Source organism: Entelurus aequoreus, linkage group LG13 (genome assembly GCF_033978785.1).
Source record: "Entelurus aequoreus isolate RoL-2023_Sb linkage group LG13, RoL_Eaeq_v1.1, whole genome shotgun sequence".
In the NCBI taxonomy this organism is placed as follows: domain Eukaryota; kingdom Metazoa; phylum Chordata; class Actinopteri; order Syngnathiformes; family Syngnathidae; genus Entelurus; species Entelurus aequoreus.
The window spans coordinates 3550922-3561168 of record NC_084743.1 but is presented as its reverse complement, the minus strand read 5'-3'; positions in this window follow the sequence as shown (position 1 = coordinate 3561168).

Sequence of the window (10247 nt, the reverse complement as noted above, 5' to 3'; positions counted from 1 at the left end):
AGGATTTTATCATACAACAATCTACCAATGTGAAATGATGGCAACACTGCTAAAGAACAATAATTAAGTTAAGCTAATGACGTTGAACTAGGAATGCTAATGTTAGCATAATGGCATAGGACAAGTTTGCACACTTTTAAGATGGCGCCGAGTATTAAAATGCACTATTTTTAGGTGCAAACATACATTATTAGCTAAAAAAGCTAGCATAAAATGTTAGCCTGCTAATGTTACCATGCTAATATAGCATACATTAGCATACTATCAAGATGGGGCCAAGCGTTATAATCCATTTTCCTTTAGGTTCAAACATAAAAATGTAGCTAAAAGGCTAGCCTAAAATGTTAGCATGCTAATGTTACCATGCTAATATAGTGGACATTAGCATACTTCCAAGATGGGGCCAAGCATCAAAATCCATTTTCTTTTAAATTCAAACATACATAATTAGCTAAGAAGCTAGCATAAAATGTTAGCATGCTAATGTTAGCATGCTAATATAGCGCACATTAGCATAATTTCCCGATGGGGCCAAGCGTCAAAATCCATTTTCTTTTAGGTTCAAACTTAAAAATTTAGCTAAATAGCTAGCCTACAACATTAGCATGCTCACGATAGCATGACAACATAGAACAAGTTAGCGTACTACTAAGATGGCACCAAGTATCAAAATGCAGTATTTTTAGGTGCAAACATACGCAGTTAGCTGAACAATTTAGCATAAAACGTTAGCATGCTAATGTAAATGATGCTAGCAAACATCACAATCCATGATTTATGTTTAAAAATACAAGTTTAACTAAAAAGACAGCATAAAGAGTATATGTATAATATATTTATATTATTCACATGTGAATAATGCTGTATAATAGACTGTATTTATATTATTCACATGTGAATAATGCTGTATAATATACTGTATTTATATTATTCACATGTGAATAATGCTGTATAATAGACTGTATTTATATTATTCACATGTGAATAATGCTGTATAATAGACTGTATTTATATTATTCACATGTGAATAACGCTGTATAATAGACTGTATTTATGTTATTCACATGTGAATAATGCTGTATAATAGACTGTATTTATGTTATTCACATGTGAATAATGCTGTATAATAGGCTGTATTTATGTTATTCACATGTGAATAATGCTGTATAATAGACTGTATTTATGTTATTCACATGTGAACAATGCTGTATAATAGACTGTATTTATGTTATTCACATGTGAATAAGGCTGTATTTTAAACTGTATTTATGTTATTCACATGTGAATAATGCTGTATAATAGACTGTATTTATGTTATTCACATGTGAATAATGCTGTATAATAAACTGTATTTATGTTATTCACATGTGAATAATGCTGTATAATAGACTGTATTTATGGTATTCACATGTGAATAATGCTGTATAATAGACTGTATTTATGGTATTCACATGTGAATAATGCTGTATAATAGACTGTATTTATGTTATTCACATGTGAAAAATGCTGTATAATAGACTGTATTTATATTATTTACATGTGAATAATGCTGTATAATAGACTGTATTTATGTTATTCACATGTGAATAATGCTGTATAATAGACTGTATTTATATTATTCACATGTGAATAATGCTTACAATACTGTATTTATATTATTCACATGTGAATAATGCTTACAATACTGTATTTATATTATTCACATGTGAATAATGCTGTATAATAGACTGTATTTATATTATTCACATGTGAATAATTCTGTACAATACTGTATTTATATTATTCACATGTGAATAATGCTGTATAATAGACTGTATTTATATTATTCACATGTGAATAATGCTGTACAATACTGTATTTATATTATTCACATGTGAATAATGCTGTATAATAGACTGTATTTATATTATTCACATGTGAATAATGCTGTATAATAGACTGTATTTATATTATTCACATGTGAATAATGCTGTATAATAGACTGTATTTATATTATTCACATGTGAATAATGCTGTATAATAGACTGTATTTATGTTATTCACATGTGAATAATGCTGTATAATAGACTGTATTTATGTTATTCACATGTGAATAATGCTGTATAATAGACTGTATTTATATTATTCACATGTAAAAATACCTAAATGTTTATTGTCTATTGTGAGCGAACTGTGGTGCTGAATATCCCCCAGGGATCAATAAAGTACTCTTTATTCTATTCTATTCTATTGTAAAAAGTTAGCGTGCTAATATGAGAGACCTTTGCATACTTCCAAGGTCAAAAACACGACTTTTAGGGTTAAACACACAACATTAGCCAAACAGCTGGCTAAATAAACGGACACGTTTGTTACTGGATACTTTGTCATACTGCCTTGGAGACTGTGTACGTGCAACTATGATTATTTGTCAGACCACTGGGAGGCACTTGAGTGTTGTCCTGGCAGCTGTGTCGCACTCAACTGTTGAGCAGTAAAATACTACCCATCATGCATTGCTCCGCTGCTTCGCCGCTCATCAAACAGACTTTTTCAGGCATTAAACGCCTCGCTGTTTGTTTTTTTTAAGTAAAGTCTGATGCGCTTTCACTGACACACACACACACACACACACACACGCACGCACACACACACACACACACACACGACACACACACACACACACACACACACACACACACACGCACACAATAACGTTTGTGTGATTACCTCTGAGTTGAGTTTGAGTGGAGTTGATGTGATTGATGACCACACAAACACACTACCAGGTGTGTGTGTGTGTGTGTGTGTGTGTGTGTGTGTGTGTGTGTGTGTGTGTGTGTGTGTGTGTGTGTGTGTGTGTGTGTGTGTGTGTGTGTGTGTGTGTGTGTGTGGTCGTACACTACATGTTATGATGAATGACTTCATTTGATCTTCTTAGTCGGGTAGTCATGGCTTCCTTTGTTCACAGTTGTGCGGCGAGGGAAGTGTGTGTGTGTGCTGTGTGTGTGTGTGTGTGTGTGTGTGTGTGTGTGTGTGTGTGTGTGTGTGTGTGTGTGTCGTGTGTGTGTGTGTGTGTGTGTCGTGTGCACAGTGGCGTGGAATGAAGAAAATGTTTGAGAAAAAGGAGGAGATTGGATTCTGTGCGGCCGTCAGCTAACCTTTTGGGTCAGGGTGGAGGCGGAGTCAGGATGGGGGCGGAGTCACGATGGAGGCGGAGTCAGGAAGACCACGTCCGACCCGTGTGAGTACTAAGTATCAATTACTCATTAATTATTCATATTATTGATCACTTTTAATGCTTAACTTTTGTTTTAAATATTGCTTTGTAAATTACTTTGATAATTATTCAACAAAAAGTGTCTTAAAATCTGTTAATATTATTATTATTAGTAGAAGTATTAATATTATTATTTGTACTATTATTATTAGTGGTAGATGTATTACTATTTTTAGTAGTGGTAGTAGTAGTATTTTTGTTATTATTATTTTTATTATTAAGAGTATAATTTTTACTATTATTATTATCATTAGTAGTAGTAGTAGTATTATTTGTATTATTATTTTTATAATTTTTAAAATATTAGTATTAGTATTTTTTTACTATTATTATATTAGTAGTAGTATTAAAATTATTATTTGTATTATTAGTAGTACTATTATTTTTACAATTATATATATATATATATATATATATATATATATATATATATATATATATATATATATATATATATATATATATATATATATATATATATATATATATATATATATATACACATATATATCAACACAGTAGCGTACTTTTCCTTCTTCTACCTTCCAGTCCCTGCTCAGGTTTCCATCTAAATTCCATTTGAAGTACTTTTCTCACACAGGATCAATGTCACATGACTGATTGATCTCACAGCAGCTGCCAATCAATCACACTCCGACTTGTGCTCACAAATGATGTCTTTTACCTGACATGTCATCTTCATCTTGTTACACTGGAGACATCTAACCCCCCCCCCAATACATTATGTCATCATTGTCCTCACTTTGATGCTGATTACAATACAACATATATATATATATATATATATATATATATATATATATATATATATATATATATATATATATATATATATATATATATATATATATATATATATATATATATAATAAATAAATTAAATTAAATAAAGGGTTCAGAGAATGTGGAGAAATCACTGCACGTAAGCAGCTAAGCCCGTGACCTTCCATCCCTCAGGCTGTACTGCATCAACAAGCCACATCAGTGTGTAAAGGATATCACCACGTGGGCTCAGGAACACTTCAGAAACCCACTGTCAGTAACTACAGTTGGTCGCTACATCTGTAAGTGCAAGTTAAAATTCTCCTATGCAAGGCCAAAACCGTTTATCAACAACACCCGGAAACGCCGTCGGCTTCGCTGGGCCCGAGCTCATCTAAGATGGACTGATGCAAAGTGGAAAAGTGTTCTGTGGTCTGACGAGTCCACATTTCAAATTGTTTTTGGAAACTGTGGACGTCCAAAGAGGAAAAGAACCATCCGGATTGTTCTAGGCGCAAAGTGTAATAGCCAGCATGTGTGATGGTATGGGGGTGTATTAGTGGCCAAGACCTGGGTAACTTACACATCTGTGAAGGCACCATTAATGCTGAAAGGTACATACAGGTTTTGGAGCAACATATGTTGCCATCCAAGCAACGTTACCATGGACGCCCCTGCTTATTTCAGCAAGACGATGCCAAGCCACGTGTTACATCAACGTGGCTTCATAGTAAAAGAGTGCGGGTACTAGACTGGCCTGCCTGTAGTCCAGACATTGAAAATGTGTGAAGCCTAAAATAGCACAAGGGAGACCCCCGGACTGTTGAACAACTTAAGCTGTACATCAAGCAAGAATGGGAAAGAATTCCACTTCAAAAATGTGTCTCCTCACTTCCCAAACCTTTACTGAGTGTTGTTAAAAGGAAAGGCCATGTAACACAGCGGTGAACATGCCCTTTCCCAACTACTTTGGCACGTGTTGCAGCCATGAAATTCTAAGTTCATTATTATTTGCAAAAAAAATTAAAAAATTATGAGTTTGAACATCAAATATGTTGTCTTTGTAGTGCAGGGGTCAGCAACCTTTTTGAAAGCAAGAGCTACTTCTTGGGTAGTGATTAATGCGAAGGGCTACCAGTTTGATACACACTTAAATAAATTGCCAGAAATAGCCAATTTGCTCAATTTACCTTTAACTCTATGTTATTATTAATAATCAATGATATTTACACTTAATTGAACGGTTTAAAAGAGGAGAAAACACGAAACAAATGACAATTAAATTTTGAAACATAGTTCATCTTCAAATTTGACTCTTTAAAATTCAAAATTCAACCGAAAAAAAGAATGTAAAAACTAGCTAATTCGAATCTTTTTGAAAAAATTAAAAAAATAATTTATGCAACATAATTAGTAATTTTTCCTGATTAAGATTAATTTTAGAATTTTGATGACATGTTTTAAATAGGTTAAAATCCAATCTGCACGTTGTTAGAACCAATTAGCTATATTTCTAACAAAGACAAATCATTATTTCTTCTAGATTTTCCGGAACAAAAATTTTAAAAGAAATTCAAAAGACTTTGAAATAAGATTTAAATTTGATCCTACAGATTTTCTAGATTTGGCAGAATAATTTTTTTGAATTTTAATCATAATAAGTTTGAAGAAATATTTCACAAATATTCTTCATGGAAAAAACAGAAGCTAAAATGAAGAATTAAATTAAAATTTATTTATTATTCTTTACAATTAAAAAAAATAAAAAAATACTTGAACATCGATTTAAATTGTCAGGAAAGAAGAGGAAGGAATTTAAAAGGTAAAAAGGTATATGTGTTTAAAAATCCTAAAATCATTTTTAAGGTTGTATTTTTTCTCTAAAATTGTCTTTCTGAAAGTTATAAGAAGCAAAGTAAAAAAAATAATGAATTTATTTAAACAAAAGAAGACCAAGTCTTTAAAATATTTTCTTGGATTTTCAAATTCTATTTGAGTTTTGTCTCTCTTAGAATTAAAAATGTCGGGCAAAGCGAGACCAGCTTGCTAGTAAATAAATACAATTTAAAAAATAGAGGCAGCTCACTGGTAAGTGCTGCTATTTGAGCTATTTTTAGAACAGGCCAGCGGGCTACTCATCTGGTCCTTACGGGCTACCTGGTGCCCGCGGGCACCGCGTTGGTGACCCCTGTTGTAGTGCATTCAACTGAATATGGCTTGAAAATGATATAGCAAATCATTGTATTCCGTTTATATTTACATCTAACACAATTTCCCAACTCCTATGGAAACGGGGTTTGTATTTTCCATAGAGGTCTTCGAGCTGCTCTTTGTCTGATCCCTCACCTAGGACCTGTTTGTCTTGGGAGACCCTACCAGAGGACATGGAAGCCCCCGGACAACATATCTCCTACGATCATTGGGACACGCAAACTCCTCTACCACGATACGGTGGCAGCTCAGAGAGGAGTTTTAGCTAAATGTTGTGTTTAAACTTAAAAATCATGGACTCTGATGCTTTGTATGCTAGCGCCTCTTATATCAGCATGCTAATGTTAATTCTTGACTCTCCTCGACTCCGCTCTGCAGTCACTAGTCTAATCACAGATCAGTTGGCTATAAGGGGACTTAAGTGATTGACAGCCCGCCAATGATTGACAGGTCTTCCACGCCGACAGACTGATTGTCCTTTTAGCCCCTCGCCGATTGCATCTCCGCTATGGATGGCTCTCACCTGCAGAACGCTAGCAGCTTGATGTACGGTGACAGTGCCAAGTGTGTGTGTGTGTGTGTGTGTGTGTGTGTGTGTGTGTGTGTGTGTGTGTGTGTGTGTGTGTGTGTGTGTGTGTGTAGTTGCTAAAATGTGTGTTTGGGTGTGAGAAGTAAAGTCCCTGACTTTCGGCGGTATCGTCAGCGTTGCATCATCCCAGGGTTTGGTTTTGAAAAATGCATCAACAACATTTCCAAGGACGCAAACTAATCATCAGTGGAAGCTTAAGGGGATATTTTCTGTTGGCTTCTAGAAAACCGGAAGAGTCCGAGTTCTTTATGCGGTCGTTTATTCTATCACTGCAGACTGGTTTTACTAATAATATCCTTTTCTAAATGCTCATAATTACTTTCATCCGGGGGTGTCTAAATTATTTCTACTTCCTGTATACACCATTGTGCATCCTGAAGGCCTCTGGCACCAAACTTTATCTTTACCAACCCTAACCCTAACCCTAACCCTAACCCACCTGTGGAGGAGCCTGCCAGAGAGCCTCAGGACTGCAGAGAGCGTTGACATTTGTTTGAAAAAGTCTAAAGCAGGGGTGTCCAAACTTTTTCCACTGAGGGCCACACACTGAAAAATCAAAGCAAGCGGGGGCCATTTTGATATTTTCTACATTTAGGCCTCCACTCAGGCTTGATCCCGGGGAAGGTGAGGAAGGCACAAATCAGGCAAACAGGAAATGCAAACCAAAATAAGAGGGTGTCACTACTATTTACATCCTGGGAGCAGAGTGACATAATTAGTGTAATTACAGATTAGATGGAACAACACGACTCAGTTTGATGGAGCGTGTGAGCAAAAAAAAAGTGTGTGTGTGCGACAGAAAGGACGTGACGGCCAAAAGTGACATGTTGACGAGCAGAGGGACACTTTAGCTTGGAGAGAGAGAAAATGCTTTTAACACTCGCCCACGCAACGCACACCCGTGTTTGCCGCCACACTTTCAAGCACCTTTTCAATATTCCGGATGACGCATAAACAAACTCCATTTCAACCCAATTTTGTCCCGACGGAAGTCACACATCAATAAAGACTTTGGTCCAGTAGGTGGATAAGGACTTTGGCCCACTAGGTGGGTAAGGACTTTGGCCCACTAGGTGGATAAGGACTTTGGCCCACTAGGTGGATAAGGACTTTGGCCCACTAGGTGGATAAGGACTTTGGCCCACTAGGTGGATAAGGACTTTGGCCCACTAGGTGGATAAGGACTTTGGCCCACTAGGTGGATAAGGACTTTGGCCCACCAGGTGGATAAGGACTTTGGCCCACCAGGTGGATAAGGACTTTGGCCCACTAGGTGGATAAGGACTTTGGCCCACCAGGTGGATAAGGACTTTGGCCCACTAGGTGGATAAGGACTTTGGCCCACTAGGTGGATAAGGACTTTGGCCCACTTGGATAAGGACTTTGGCCCACTAGGTGGATAAGGACTTTGGCCCACTAGGTGGATAAGGACTTTGGCCCACTAGGTGGATAAGGACTTTGGCCCACTAGGTGGATAAGGACTTTGGCCCACTAGGTGGATAAGGACTTTGGCCCACCAGGTGGATAAGGACTTTGGCCCACCAGGTGGATAAGGACTTTGGCCCACTAGGTGGATAAGGACTTTGGCCCACCAGGTGGATAAGGACTTTGGCCCACTAGGTGGATAAGGACTTTGGCCCACTAGGTGGATAAGGACTTTGGCCCTCTTGGATAAGGACTTTGGCCCACTAGGTGGATAAGGACTTTGGCCCACCAGGTGGATAAGGACTTTGGCCCACTAGGTGGATAAGGACTTTGGCCCACTAGGTGGATAAGGACTTTGGCCCACTTGGATAAGGACTTTGGCCCACTACGTGGATAAGGACTTTGGTCCACTAGGTGGATAAGGACTTTGGCCCACTAGGTGGATAAGGACTTTGGCCCACTAGGTGGATAAGGACTTTGGTCCACTAGGTGGATAAGGACTTTGGCCCACCAGGTGGATAAGGACTTTGGCCCGCTAGGTGGATAAGGACTTTGGTCCACTAGGTGGATAAGGACTTTGGCCCACTAGGTGGATAAGGACTTTGGCCCACTAGGTGGATAAGGACTTTGGCCCACTAGGTGGATAAGGACTTTGGCCCACCAGGTGGATAAGGACTTTGGCCCACCAGGTGGATAAGGACTTTGGCCCACTAGGTGGATAAGGACTTTGGCCCACTAGGTGGATAAGGACTTTGGCCCACTTGGATAAGGACTTTGGCCCACTAGGTGGATACGGACTTTGGCCCACCAGGTGGATAAGGACTTTGGCCCACTACGTGGATAAGGACTTTGGTCCACTAGGTGGATAAGGACTTTGGCCCACTAGGTGGATAAGGACTTTGGCCCACTAGGTGGATAAGGACTTTGGTCCACTAGGTGGATAAGGACTTTGGCCCACCAGGTGGATAAGGACTTTGGCCCGCTAGGTGGATAAGGACTTTGGTCCACTAGGTGGATAAGGACTTTGGCCCACTAGGTGGATAAGGACTTTGGCCCACTAGGTGGATAAGGACTTTGGCCCACTAGGTGGATAAGGACTTTGGCCCACCAGGTGGATAAGGACTTTGGCCCACCAGGTGGATAAGGACTTTGGCCCACTAGGTGGATAAGGACTTTGGCCCACTAGGTGGATAAGGACTTTGGCCCACTTGGATAAGGACTTTGGCCCACTAGGTGGATAAGGACTTTGGCCCACCAGGTGGATAAGGACTTTGGCCCACTACGTGGATAAGGACTTTGGTCCACTAGGTGGATAAGGACTTTGGCCCACTAGGTGGATAAGGACTTTGGCCCACTAGGTGGATAAGGACTTTGGCCCACTAGGTGGATAAGGACTTTGGCCCACCAGGTGGATAAGGACTTTGGCCCACTAGGTGGATAAGGACTTTGGCCCACTAGGTGGATAAGGACTTTGGCCCACTTGGATAAGGACTTTGGCCCACTAGGTGGATAAGGACTTTGGCCCACCAGGTGGATAAGGACTTTGGCCCACTAGGTGGATAAGGACTTTGGCCCACTAGGTGGATAAGGACTTTGGCCCACTTGGATAAGGACTTTGGCCCACTACGTGGATAAGGACTTTGGTCCACTAGGTGGATAAGGACTTTGGCCCGCTAGGTGGATAAGGACTTTGGCCTGCTAGGTGGATAAGGACTTTGGCCCACTAGGTTGATAAGGACTTTGGTCCACTAGGTGGATAAGGACTTTGGCCCGCTAGGTGGATAAGGACTTTGGCCCACCAGGTGGATAAGGACTTTGGCCCACCGGGTGGATAAGGACTTTGGCCCACTAGGTGGATAAGGACTTTGGCCCACTAGGTGGATAAGGACTTTGGTCCACTAGGTGGATAAGGACTTTGGCCCACTAGGTGGATAAGGACTTTGGCCCACTAGGTGGATAATGACTTTGACCCACTAGGTG